At 40.4% G+C, this 14,352-nt stretch overlaps 1 non-coding gene across 1 annotated transcript; it reads left to right on the plus strand.

The window, feature by feature from the left end:
• The first annotated feature begins 1,031 nt into the window (after positions 1 to 1,031).
• LOC111724081 lies at positions 1,032 to 1,138 on the plus strand. The gene has a single exon (XR_002772448.1). It is a non-coding gene; the product is annotated as a U6 spliceosomal RNA (small nuclear RNA).
• The last annotated feature ends 13,214 nt before the right edge of the window (positions 1,139 to 14,352 follow it).

Below are 14,352 nucleotides of genomic sequence, written 5' to 3' on the forward strand. Positions count from 1 at the left end.
ACACATTTTAAGAAAGGAAAAAAATGTATTAAGTCATAATGCTCAATATATACTGATAACCAAAGGTGAATACAACCCAGGTTCTAGCAGAAGTCAAACTTAACTTGACGATGATAATTTTAATGCAGTTTTTTTTTTCCTTTCTTAAAAATTTTGGCACCTTTTCTATATACATTTAGTGTTCAGAGTATTTCACAAAAAAATACAATTTTTATTCTTGGTAGAATGCATAGTAGAACGTCACCATTATGAAGTTATTTTCTTTTTTTGTTTGTTTGGGGTTTTTTTAGAGACAGAGTCTCACTTTCTTGCCCTCAGTAGAGTGCCATGGTGTCACAGCTCACAGCAACCTACAACTCCTGGGCTTAAGCGATTCTCTTGTCTCAGCCTCCTGAGTAGCTGGGACTACAGGTGCCCGCCACAACACCTGGCTATTTTTTGTTGCAGTTTGGCCAGGGCTGGTTTGAACCCATCACCCTCGGTATATGGGGCTGGCGCCCTACTCACTGAGCCACAGGTGCTGCCCTGAAGTTATTTTCTTAACTGACCTCTAAGAACTATTTTTTTAATCCCCCCCTTTCTTTCTTTCTTTCTTTCTTTCTTTCTTTCTTTCTTTTTTTTTTTTTGTGGAATGTTCCAGACTGATACATCTCTCTCTCCCAGAAGTTTTTGCAGCTGCAGTATTTTCAAAGATTCATTTATGACAAACTCTGGCTGGCCAAATTAGGTTAATTCTTTTGAGATACAGCTGTAGCCATTTTTAATGATGAAAATCTACATGATTCTCTTTTGGCACCATTTGAGGAAATTTGATCCTATCCTCTTCCTCCTCTCAGGGGGCATTTTCTTGGTATTGTTATGGTTTCAGTTTTTCTATTCTTTGCCCAGGTCCTAATGATATGGTTATATTTTTTTCCTTTTTTTAAAAAATAAGCTATCTCAGCCTCTTTTAATCAATATGAGTGTGAATGAAAAATGAAACTATTATATTCAATAACTCAACCATTTTCTTTTAAAAATGCTTGCAATTCGCTGTCACTTTGGCAGCACATGTACTAAAATTGGTACGATACAGAGAAGATTAGCATGACCCCTGCACAAGGATGACATGCAAATTCATGAGGCATTCCATATTTTAAAAATAATAATAATGAAATCAAAATACTTGCAAGTTTAAGCTAAGAGGTGCATTTATTACATGCGGAAGCCAAGAGCTATATGCTCTTTTGCATCTGACCCATATAAAAATCTGAAGAGAACAAATACCCAAGCTGGAATAAATAAAGCTTTCAACCTATGTTTTTCAGTCTTTTAAAACTCAAGATATCTTTAAATAATATAAAATATTCTCACTGTGCTACGGATGTTATATAAAATGTAAAACCAACATGATATAGCAATCTTTGTTTAACTTGAAAATACCTTAATCTATCAAGTTAATATCTTTTTTTTTTTTTTGTCTTTTTCTCTCTGGGGCCGGGTTTAAACCCACCACCTCTGGTATATGGGGCTGGCACCCTACTCCTTTGAGCCACAGGCACCACCCTCAAGTTAATATCTTTGAACCCCACAGGAAGAGGAAGTTAGAGTTCTAAGATCCTCCATTTTAATGCTCAAATATAATCAGGTGCTCTGATAAAGAAGATTCACTAATTTGAGTTGATAGCATCAAAGTCAAAATGCAGCGTGGATTTGTTGGGAGGGGCTAAGAGTCCTGACCCCCATCCGCTCAAGTAACCTGTTAGATTATTGCTAACTCCACAGTCACCTATGATGGCCACCCAAAAGTAAGGAAACAATATTAGACTAAGCTCTCATCAGTTCCTTGTCCTGAAGCTTTTGGAATATAGACTTAGGCAGCACAGCATGGTTTAAAACAAATGGAAACAAAAGCAGCATTGTTTTCGAAGTCCTGGTCATCAGAAGGGTGTTGCATAGCAGTGTTGAGTGGAGTCTTAACCTCACATGGGAATATTTGCCTTAATTACATCATTAGTCCTTCCTGACTATTGTTAAAGGCTCCCATAGTTTAACAGGCCCTCTTTTCTTTCTTCCATTCAACTTCTCAAACTTTTGTCCTTCTAGAGAGTTCTGGCAAGTTTTTATTGTGTGACAAAATGGCGGCAAATCAACTCCTTCCCTCTCCAGCTCAGAGTCCCTTGGCCTGTCCTTCTCATGCCAGTATTCTTTTTTTTTTTTCTTTCTCTCTCCTTTTCTGTGTGTTTTTGCCAAAATTCTCTGTCATGCTGGGATTTCTTATAAGAGCCAGGCTCTTCAGCTCTCCAAATTCCTTCATTACTTCCCACGTTTTGAATAGTAGACTTGCAGCATAGGTTGAGAAATCGGTCTTCACCCGGAAATAGCAATTCCCTGTGTTTGTTTTTAAGCATTTCTGCTCTTCAAAACCTCTCTTCAGAGAAAATGAAGAAAATGGCTATTCATAAAGGAAACCACAGAGTTTATGACAAGCACAAATTGGATGTGTCATTGCTTAGACAGCTGCCACCAAATGCCCAGCAGCTGTGGTCTGCACTTTGCTCAAATTCAGCAAAATCTGATACTGGCTAGCCACACACCATGGCCATTAGATAAAAGATAGTCAAATGGCTTTGGGTTCAGAGCAAAGGTCTAAAAAATAAGGGCCTTGAGGAACTTGAAGGCCTTTCTCTCATCCATTTCCTCCAATTCTCTAAGCACATAATACAATTATTTGTAGTTCATTGGTCTAGACCTTCTCTAAATCAGAACAGGGACTGGCTTGGGCAGGCTTATGCTTTCCATTCTACCTGGCATTCCTTTCTTTCCCTTAATGACTTGCCATATTTCTGTTCACCTTTTACTTTTGTAATTTTTTAAAAGTATTATGAGAGTATTATGAGGGTACAAATGATTAGGTTACATTGCATTTGTTGGGTAAATTTCAAATTGTAGTTGAGCCCTTCTCCCAGGGAGTGCACTGTACACCCTGACATTGTGCACCTTAGGTGAGAGTTCACCTCCATTCTCCTCTTTCCCTCCTTCCTCCCCATTTGAATGTAATTGTGTTTTTCTCTCATGTAGCTGTTTATTGGTTTCATCTGAGCACGGTGTATATCTGATGCTTGCTTTTCCATTCTAATGATACTTTACTAAGAAGAATGTTCTTCAACTCCATCAGGTAAATACAAAAGATGTAAAGTCTCCGTCTTTTTGTGGCTGTAGAGTATTCCATGGAATACACATACCATAGTTTTTTATTAATCCATTCATGAGTTGATGGGCACTTGTGTTGCTTCCATGTCTTGGTGATTGTGAATTGGGTTGCAATGAACATTCTAGTGCAAATGTCCTACGGTCAAATGACTTTTTTTCTTCTGGTCAGATAATCTAGTAAAGGGATTCCATTTGATCCCTATTCACCTTTTAGAACTCAAGTTCAAGGAAACCTACCCCTGAAGTTCCCCTGCTTCAAACTTTACACTCACTACCAGGAAATTACTTTGTTAACACTTCAGTTTTAAGCAATCATGTTTGCATTGCATTTATCATACTCTATGTTCATTCTAGATACATTGGAATGACCAGGGAGCTTTGGAACTAGACAGGCATGGGCTCCAACTCCAGCCTAGTCAGCTGTGTGACCATAGGTGAACTACTCAAACTCTTTGTGACTCAGTTTCCTCACCTAGAAAGTAGTATAATCAACCTTCTAAATGCCTGGTATATAGAACGTTTGCAACTAATTATGACAAACACAACCTGGATTTTTTTACTTCCCTTTCTGATACTGTTTTATTTATTTTGATATTCCTGTTACCATGTCAATGTTTGGCACATAAAAGGTCCATAGTAGATATTTATTGAAGAAATGAATAAGTTCTCCCTATGTGGGTAGATTACCCATCCTACATTCTTCATCTTTAAAAAAACCAAACCACTCATCTCAGCTTTGATTTATCTTCCTTGATTTTTGCATTTTCCATCTGAAGTTGAATTCTACAGATAATATGTCTCACGACTCAGTGCCTGTGGCTCAAGTGGCTAAGGCACCAGCCACATACACCTAAGGTGGCAGGTTCAAATCCAGCCCAGGCCCGCCAAACAACGATGGCTGCAACCGAAAAATAGTCAGGCGTTGTGGTGGGCACCTATGGTCCCAGCTACTTGGGAGGCAGAGGCAGGAGAATCACTTGAACCCAGGAGTTGGAGGTTGCTGTGAGCTGTAATGCCACGGCACTCTACCCAGGGGGACAGCTTAAGGTTCTATCTCAAAAAAAAAAAAAATAGATAATCTGTCTCACCTTTTGAGTCATTATCTACTACTTGAGGTATTTCTTTGATGTTTATTAAGCACCTGCCATGAATTGGGAACTGATGTTGCAAGAACAAATAACACATATTTCTCACCCTCAAAAAGTGATAAACAGCAGAAAACTTGTAGTCACAGGTGATTACATTTCACAGCAATAAATGCTATCACAGAGGGAAATAATTAATTCAATAACTCTTTCATGGTCACCTATAATGGGACAAGCATTGTTCCAGTCCATGGAAAATAAGAAGAGTACGAAGATGAAATTTAAAATATCTATAACTAAAAATACTTTTTAAGAAAGCTTGTAATATATATTTTCTTTCTATTTTAAAACTTTAAAAATTTTTATTAGTCTTGCTATAATTTTGAATTGATTAATGGTCTTTTTAAAAAACAGCATTAATAATTAATTTTGGCTTTTGTTTTTTACTATGCAACATAAATGCAGCAGTAAGCCACAGATAAATGTTACTTAAGATTAACTTTTTAGCTTTCATAATATTGAAAGTTCTTTGTTTTTAGTGACTTTTTATTTTTGATTTTTGACGATTGTAATATGAGAAATTAATCCTCTGTGAGATATTGCTTTGAAATTCCTTAAGATGCCCATGGTTGCTCATCGCCCCTAATCATCAGAGAAATGTAAATCAAAATCACCCTGAGATATCACCTAACCCCAGGGACACTAGCCCACATCACAGTCCCAAAGCTGCAGATGCTGGCACCGATGTGGAGAAAAGGGAACACTTTTATACTGTTGGTGGGACTGCAAACTAATACATCCTCTTTGGAGAGAAGTATGGAAAATCCTCAAAGAACTCAAAATAGACCTTCCATTTGATCCCACAAACCCGTAACAATCCCAGAAGAAAAAAAATTTCATCTTAAGGACATTTGCACTAGATTGCTTATGGCAGCTCAATTTACAGTTGCCAAGATGTAGAATCACCCCAAGTGCCCATCAACCCATGAATGGATTGATAAACTATGGTATACATACACCATGGAACACTAATCCTCCATAAAAAGTTAGAGACGTCACATCTTTTGTAATTATCTGGATAGAGTTCTTTTTCGTGCAGTATCACAAAAATGGAAAAGCACATATCCAATGTATTCAATACTAATATGAAGCCAAGAGACAGACTAGTACAAGCCCATACAAGAGAAAAACTCTATTCAATTCAAGTTGGGGGCAAGGGGGAGGAGAGAGCACAGAGAAGGGAGGGGAATTGATGTGCTGAAGGAGGGGGATTGCTGCGCTGGGTGAAGGGCAGAACTACAAGAGGAACCTTACCTAACAAACGCAAATATTGTACCCTAATCGTTTGAACCTTCATGTTAGTCTGAAATTTAAAAAAATAAAAACTTCCATTGTGGGGCAACACATTTTAATATTTAGAAGTGTTCCATGTGTGCGAGAAATATGTGTTTACCACTGTTTAAGGGTTTTGTACATGTGTATTTAATCTTTCCAATTGTGTTCTTCAAATCTTCAGCATCCCTCCAATGTTGTATTTATTAGACCAATCATTTCATGACAGAGCTCTATTAAAATTTTTCACCTCTATTGGATTTGAATAAGGGGCGGTCAGTAGATGGCGCTCTAGGGACGCCAGCAGCTGGATGTGCCTTCCCTTCTCCGCGGCCCCGCGTTATCCAGGTGTCCGCGAGCTTAAGCGGGGCCTGATCACCGACGCCTCGGTGCACCTCCTAGGACCGCAGCAGTGCGGTGGTGATCTGCAGTCTCCTTCTTACAGCCTAAAAGTGTCCCGCCCGGGTCACTTCCCGTGCCCAGATCCTCTTGCGCTCTATGAGGGAAGCGCTTGGTTTCAGCTCACCGGGAGCTCAATCATCCACTCCCTCGCCGACCCTCTGCAGGCCGGGCCTGACGCTCCCCACAGGTCAGAAGGGCCCCAGCTGCTGCTGCCCATCCCCGCCTTGCCCGCTGTCCGGGGAGACAGCGCCGCACAGATTTCAGGTGGTCCTGGACTGAGCTGGACAGGGCTGTCGGAGTTGAGTGGGCGACCAGATTTCACGGCGCCAGCGCGGTGACTCAGCGACCCCCGGTCCCTCTGTGCCCGCATCCCCCAAGTGCAGCCTCTACTTCTGTAATACATCTCGCGGTCACCTGTTGTCTTCCTTATTTTTCTTTCCCTGTCTGGGGGTCCGGCGTTTTCTCTGTGATTTCACAGTGCTGTTTTCGGGCAGAGCTGGCGCCTGCGCTTTTAGCTATTTCCTTGGCAGCTGTATCTTAAGAAGACGCTTCCATTTGGCCCTTTCCCTCTAATCTTTGATAAAGCACCCAAAAACATACACTGGGGGGAAAGAACCTCCATTCGATAACTAGTGCTGGGAAAGTGGATAGCCACATAAAAAAAAAAAACTGCAACAGGACCCACCCACGCTTCTCACCAAAATCCACAAAAATTAATTCGCCATGGATAAAAGACTTAAATCTAAGACTTGAAACTATGAGAATTCGAGAAGAAAATGATGGAAAAACTCTCATGGATATGGGTCTGAGTAAGGAATTTATAAAGAAGACCCCCAAAGCAGTCACAGCAAACAACAAAAATAAATTGTTTATAATCAAGTTAAAAAGTTTCTGCACAACCGGGGACAATTGATAAGCGAAGAGACAACACACAGAGCGGGTGAAGATTATCTTCATGCTGCATATCTGGTAAAGAACTAGAATGTAGGAAGAACGCAAGGAAATCAAGAAATACCAGAATCTACAAAGAACGCAAGGAAATCAACAAGAAAAACAACTGCATTAAAAATTGGGCAAAAGACATGAACGGAAACTTTTCCAACAAAGATAGACAACTGGCCAACAAACACACGAAAAAATGCTCAACCTCTATAATCATCAGGGAAATGCAAATGAAAACCACACTGAGATATCTCCTAACCCCAGTTAGAACAGCTCACATCATAACGTCCCAGAGCAACAGACACTGGCTTGGTTTCAGAGAGAAGGGACTTCTCACACAGCTGGTGGGACTGCAAACTAATTCAACCTCTATGGAAAGTAAGATGGAGGTTCCTCAAAGCAGACTTAACATTTGATAATGCAATCCCACTACTAAGTGTTTACTCAAAGGAAAAAAAAGACATTTTATTTAAACATAAAATAAAGACACTAGTACTTGAATGTTTATGGCAGCGCAATTCACAATCACGAAGATGTGGAAACAACCCCAGTGCCCATCAACACATGAGTGGGTTAATAAAATGTGATACATGAATCTCACAGAAAACGATTCAGCCATAAAAAGATGGTGATCTAGTATCTTTTGGAACAACCTGTATGGAATTGGAAACCGTTCTCCTAAGTGAAGTATTGCAATAATGGAACAACAAAAACCACGTGTAACTCAGTACTAAATTAGAACCAGTTGATCAACACTTAGGTGCTCATTCAGAAGCAAAACTCGAGGAAATTCAAGTAGGTGTGAGGTGAAAAGGGGACGAGGGAATTCCCACCCAATGGGTACTATTGCACACTTTCTGGGTGAGGGAGACACACCAAAATATGTGTACCCTGTAATATCCTGAAATTTTAACAATTTACCTCTAATAAATTGGTAAAATTTATTGGTTTGGAATCTCTTACATTTCTGTTAGGTTTTAGCATCTACATTTGTCTGAAGCAGTGGTTCTCAACCTTCCTAATGCTGCGGCCCTTTAATACAGTTCCCGTGGGTCACAACCCACAGGTTGAGAACTGCTGATTTAAATTCTAAGTACTTAAGTCCTTAAAACTTTGCTCTATCGCTCGTGCATCAATTGTAGTTTGCTTCTATTTCTGATAATAACAGAGACAGTAGGTTTCATTAATATTTGCCCAATATAGTTTTAATATTTGGATGAATTGTTAAATATTTGATTGATGTATGAAAAATTCATAGCTGCTATGAGTCTAGAAATCTAAACTGATAGACAACTATATGGAAATTGATATATGATGACTTAAAAGATGAATTAAATCATGTGTGAATGTGGGGGGGATGAGATCTCGTTGTGTTTTAGTCTCATGCTAACTCTGCTTTTGTCTCCTTCTAGTTTTGTCTACATTTTTACCTTCTATGGAATTGGTAACTTTTTCCTTCCTTCCCCCACTTCCTCTCCTGCCCCAATGATATAAAAGGTATTTGTATTTCTTTCATGGTTGCTCTTAAATTTTAGACTTTTCTAGGCAACTATAACTTATTTTATGAAAACTTAACATCATTTAGTACTGCTGCCCTCTTCTAACAAACAAATGCCTTCTAAATATTTTAAAAACTCTTCTGAATTCCAACCTGATTCAATTTTGAATTCAAAGTACACACAAAGTAGATTTATATGTTAATTAAATTTGCCAGTGAATCGTGTGTTTCTGTGGGGGAAGCTGTGGTATAATGGGGCTTGTGCTTGAGGTGAAGTGTAGAAATTTCACCTGCATTTGGCTTGGATGGCTTCAGCTGGGTTAAGAACACTGAGATATTGGTCCTGTGTGTAGGTCACTGTAAAAACATCCCATGAATTTTACTTAAAATTTTTGCAGAGAGTAGCATTTTTCTTCCTTAGATATTACATCAGCAACCAGAGCAGAAGTCCAGCTGTGGACATCCTGTCCTTCTTGTGGGAGCAGCAAAGCATGGGTTTAGTACATTCAACCTTGAGTAAAGAACGTGACACAAGGGTGTGGGGCTGACCTAGTAGGGGAAATTACACATACATGTCATCTCAGCAAGGACACAGAACACTTCCCAGAAGGAGCTGCCTCGGAATATGATAATAACCCCAAATCTTTCCAGAGCCCCAGTGAACCAACACTACACCAATAGGACTTGCTGAGCCCATCCTGAAAACTGCAGGACTTCAGTACTCTCACAGAGTGGAGAGAACAGGGTATCTAAGCTGAAATATAGAAAGGAAAGAGAATCGAAATCAAACAAGCATCAGTTTTCCAAGAAGCAGGCTGGGGACATGACTTGGAAGAACAGGTTAGGACTCCTGAGCACAAAGTTAAGTCCTGCCTTGTGAAGCAACCGGTCTCCACCCCACCCCCCCATCCTCATGCCATGTTGGTCAGGGATGGAATCCACATGGTTGCCATGAACTCCTGCATAATGATCAGGGGCAAGTGTGTCCCCAATGTAGCCATCATCACATTCAGAGGTCAGGGGTGTGCACAGTGAGGTGCTACTTCTTAGAGTCAAAGCTCAGATGGGGTGTCCAGGGCCAAACCCACTGAGAGGAACCTTAGGGCAGCATCAGACAGTACTGCCAGGGGTAGATCCCACAGGTGACAGCCTCGTGGGCTGAGAGCCAAGTCTAGAGAGAAGCCAACTAATGAGGTGAGAAAGCCCATGGGAAGGAGGAGGAGGGAAAGTCAGCTCGGAATCAGCAGCATGGTCAGAGTGTTCACTGAGGGGGAGTGTGGATCCCCATAGGTGGATCTTAGTGCAGAAAATTCAAGATGGACACTTTTTAGAGAACTGTCTTTCCTTCCTGTAAGAAGGGAGAATAGCCTGTTCCAGGAGGGGAAACTGGTTAAGACAGTGATCTCCTTTCTGTGGAGTCAGCCACAGTTCCAAGCAGCATGGAAACTTTTGTCTGCCTCCCACCGCCTAGATTTTCCATTATAAATTAGTATTCCCTATTTTATTTTTCACCAGTTCACATATGTTCTATAGTTTATAAAAAAAAAACTAAGAACAACATAAACTTCTTGTACATATGGCAAATAGTTTCAATTGTACTGGTTTTTCCCCTCTCATCTGCTGTAAAATTCGGAACATAATATTTATAGTATAGGAGCATGATGTCCTATTTACCACAGTATGAATTTAAAATAATTATGCAATAGGGAGAAGCTAAATAGTTCACATTCTGATTCAACTTACTGTATTCAATCAGTAAAGATCCTGCAAAGCACCTTACATTTCTAAAATCCTGAGAGTGAGAAATGGAGACAATAAAAATTACCATCCATATCTGCCATGTGTGCCAAAGTTAAGTCATGCCCCATAATGCTACTGTAAGTGATACTACTGGGTATGTGTATGTAGAGTAGTTTTTTAAAAGTAAACTAAAAGGAGAAGCATATGAGGTCTGACAATTAAGTGCCAGAGTCTGCCACCATGCACTTACATTGGCAGCACTGTGCAAACAACTCAGTAAAGGTTTTGTAACCTTGTATATCAGGGTCTCACAGCTGTGTTTATGTCAGTGTGTTGGTTGTCATTAATGCTGTTGCATTCTTATGTGCCATCTAGAGAATGTCAAAGCTTGCATTAGAGCAACAAACCAACATTCATAAATTTCTTGTTAAACTTGGCAAGAGTAGAAGTGAAATTAGGGACGTAACAGTCCAAGTTTATGGGGATAATGCTATGAAGAAAATGGCAGTGTACAAATGGACTAAATGTTTTTCTGAGGGGAAAGAAAGCATCACAGAGAGGTCAAGGCAGCCAATGACCTCTGAGTGAACTGACAAAAACATTGCAAAAATTCCTCAAATTGTCAAAATGGTCAGCTAACTATGAGAAGCAGAGCAAACCAAGTAAACATCAATGGAGAAACAGTTAGGAAAATCTAAACTGGAAATCTTGGCCAGCAGCTCGTGGCTCTTGCATCACAACAATGGACTGGCACACATGGCACTGTCTATGAGGGAGTTTTTAGCCAGTAAACACATAACTATATTGGAACACCTGCCCCCCTCACCTGTTCTGCCCCCTGATGACTTTTTTCTTTACCTAAAGATAAAGGAAATATTGAAGGGAAGACATGTGGGTGACCTTCAGGACATCAAGGGTAATACAAAGATAGCTTTGATGGTGGTTCCTGAAAAAGAGGTCCAAAATTGCTTTGGACGACAGCGACATCAGTGCATAGCTTCCCAAGGTGAGTACTTCAAAGGTGACTGTAGTGATATTCAGCACTGAGGTATGTAACACGTTTCCTAGGATGAGTTCATGAACTTAATTGTCAGACCTCGTATATATATAATTATATATGAGTTATTTAAAAAAAAATTACAAATGTTCCTGGCAAATAGTCCCAAAGTCAGAAAAACAGTTACCGAAAATGCCATAAAATTATTGCATAAGAAAAGGAAATACCTATGACTTCAAAAACAATCTAGCCTTACACATCAATTCTCAAAATTCTAAGTTCTCCAATATCATATTGGGGGTTAAAAAAGAAAAACTCAACTAAATAAGATTGTAAAAGTATATTTATTCTGAGGTGTTTATAGGGTCACTAACAGGATTAGGCAGAACATATATACATACAAGATGGTAAGACCTATGAAATTTTAGTGCTTAGCATCATTAAAAAAATATAAAATCAGAAATATATTTCAAACTCAGCTGTAAATTATATTTTTAAAATGTTTATCAACATGATCATTCATATTCTTACTGCAATTTTTTATTTTAACAGATTAAAATTTTCCTTTAATAGTTAACAATGGACCAAAAAAAAAAAAAAAAAAAAGGCCTGGGCTTTACAATCTAAGGTATCAAAAATGGCAAGAAAGGAAAATCAGTGAATTAAGAACAGGTTAGAATGCAAATTACTGCTGTGTAACCAATTGATTCCCTTTACGCTTTAGTGAAAAAGATAAGAAAATATTCACTAGTTTGAAGTTCAGAGAAAGGAAGCTAAACAAACAACCTCTATCGTTTTTCGAAACGTAAACAAATTGATAACAAATGCACTTTAAGGGGAATCCTGTGTGAAACATGAGATTTGAATGCTGGTGCGGAGTCTGGTTCTCTGCCATCACCCACATGGACTCCACACCTCGTCCGTCTATGAGAAATACTATGAGTAAAAATTATGACATGACTCTCAAAAGTATTCAGTATCATGTAGGAAATAAGGTATATGAATTCTTCAAAATATTGTCTTAAAAGGAGTTATACATTTAAGGAGAAACGTAGGGTACTTTAACCTTCAAGGGACGTCTTCTGGGAGGAGCTTCCATTTCATTGAAAGATCAATTTCCTCATCAAAATCCTCCAACTCCTGCTCCTTGGAAAGTTCCAGAAAAACCTGTAATGGAAAAATTTTAAAAATAATAAAAGTAGAGGGATGTCACACTATCTCCTATAGTTCCAAGCAAGTGCAAATAGTATGTACATATGAAACACTTATAGTCCACGGCTGATAGAAAGTCTCTAACAGTGACCCACCTGCTCCAGGCTGGACTGAGAGAGGGTGTACTCCTCCAGGTCGAAGTTCTGTTTAACTACATAAGAATGAACATGCATTAGCAATTCTTTATATATATGTACTTTATTTTTAATTCAGAGAGCTTCTCCAAGCAATATGAAAAATATATATTAATAAATTTTAAATACAAAAGATAAAGTATATATCTTTATACTAACTATGGAAAAGCAAATGCACCATGTGGTCACACAACAGGATGGAAATACTGTCCCATTTTCCTAGATGTTTGCAGAGACACCACAAGACCAGAAAATAATACAAGAGGATCCAGAACACCTGTGCAGGATAAGCTAAGAGACAGCACCTTGGTACTTTCTGTGCTGGAAAATCATGTGCCCCTCATTGTCCTCTGCCCCACTATCTACCCCAGAGGCTGACATGAGTCATGTCTCCTCCTGGGTTCCACCAATGGCAAGCCCAGCAGGGGGCGGAGAGGAGCAGGGAGGTCACAGCATTAACTCCTTCACTCCCTCCCTGACACCAGCTGTGCCCCTGATGGAAGGTCACTGCCCCTCTCCAGGTGGGCAATTCCACATGACTCTACTCCATGTACAGGTCACGGCTTCCTCGATTGGCCCCTTTGGACCCGAGAATGCCAACAGTCCTGCTGCAACAGTCCTGGGTAATTGCACGGCCCTTGGACCTTTGCAAATATTCCCCTGATAAACAAAATTTCCTCTAAGTATCCTAGTCTGAGTTTACCACCTGATCCTAATTGGGGCTATGACTGAAACCCCAAACGTGTGGATACGTAAGAGGAGGGAAATAACGAATGGAAAGGTGATGCTGGAAAGCAAGGATCTCTTCTGGTCCGTGTCAGACCGCTGTGGAGTTTTCTTCCCTCTCACCATAGACAAGGGCACTGGGTCCCGTCTGCTGTCTGCAAACATGTGACCATGAAATACAACAGGTGGCCGACTGCCCTGCACATTTAAGGTTTGGAAAAGCAAAGATGCTTGTGTGTTCTCAGGAACTCTGAAGGAGAGATGCCTTGAGAGGATTACCGGGAAGGATAAAGGGACCCAGGGTCTTATGGGAGGAAGAAGGGGGAAGCAGTGTCAGAGGTGACAGATGGGAGGGAAAGGGAGACTTCGAGACCCACAGAAGCACCGTGTGACAGAAACAGCCAGCACCTGCCTTTCTCCACAGCAGGCCCTGGTACTGTGTTACTGCTGCAGTGATCAAGTCAGGCTTCCCTGCCTATCATCTCCTCTCCCTTCCCTTCCACTCTGCCCTGGAGAGGCCCAGCACATTAGCTTGTGAGTCAAGGAGAGGATGAAATAAGAGAAAAGACAAAACTGACCATCCCTCCATCTAGCTACAGGGCTTAGACACGAGGCAAGTCCAACCTGGAAAGGGCAGGTGAGTCTTAATGGAGTTTGCATCACCCAAGGTGTAGGTGGTGAGGAGGAACGAGTCTGCGTAGCAAAGCACAGGAACTGTCATGACGTGAGCATTCAGCCTGCACGACGCTGGCCTCGCTCATTCCTTCCACGTACTACAGCTGAGGATGGAACAAAGTCCAGGAACATTTGGAGGAAAATGCTGCTTACATTCCACGTGTCATACTTTGTGTCACCCTCACATGATGGGGCAGGAAACTGTGATAAAAAGATGGGATTTTTGCCTCTGAGAACCTCAATTTTAGAATTAAACACAGCAGAGGAATTGGGGAGGGGCATCTCTAAAAGCACAAACATTAGGCGGCTTTTAAGAAAAGGCTCCATTGTGTTCCAGGGATGTGGCCTTCCTGGAACGTCACCCTCTCGGCCACCATCCATTATAAAACGCTCCCTGTTGATCCCATTGTGGGAACC

Source organism: Otolemur garnettii, unplaced genomic scaffold (genome assembly GCF_000181295.1).
Source record: "Otolemur garnettii isolate 467f Iridium unplaced genomic scaffold, OtoGar3 scaffold00018, whole genome shotgun sequence".
Lineage (NCBI taxonomy): Eukaryota > Metazoa > Chordata > Mammalia > Primates > Galagidae > Otolemur > Otolemur garnettii.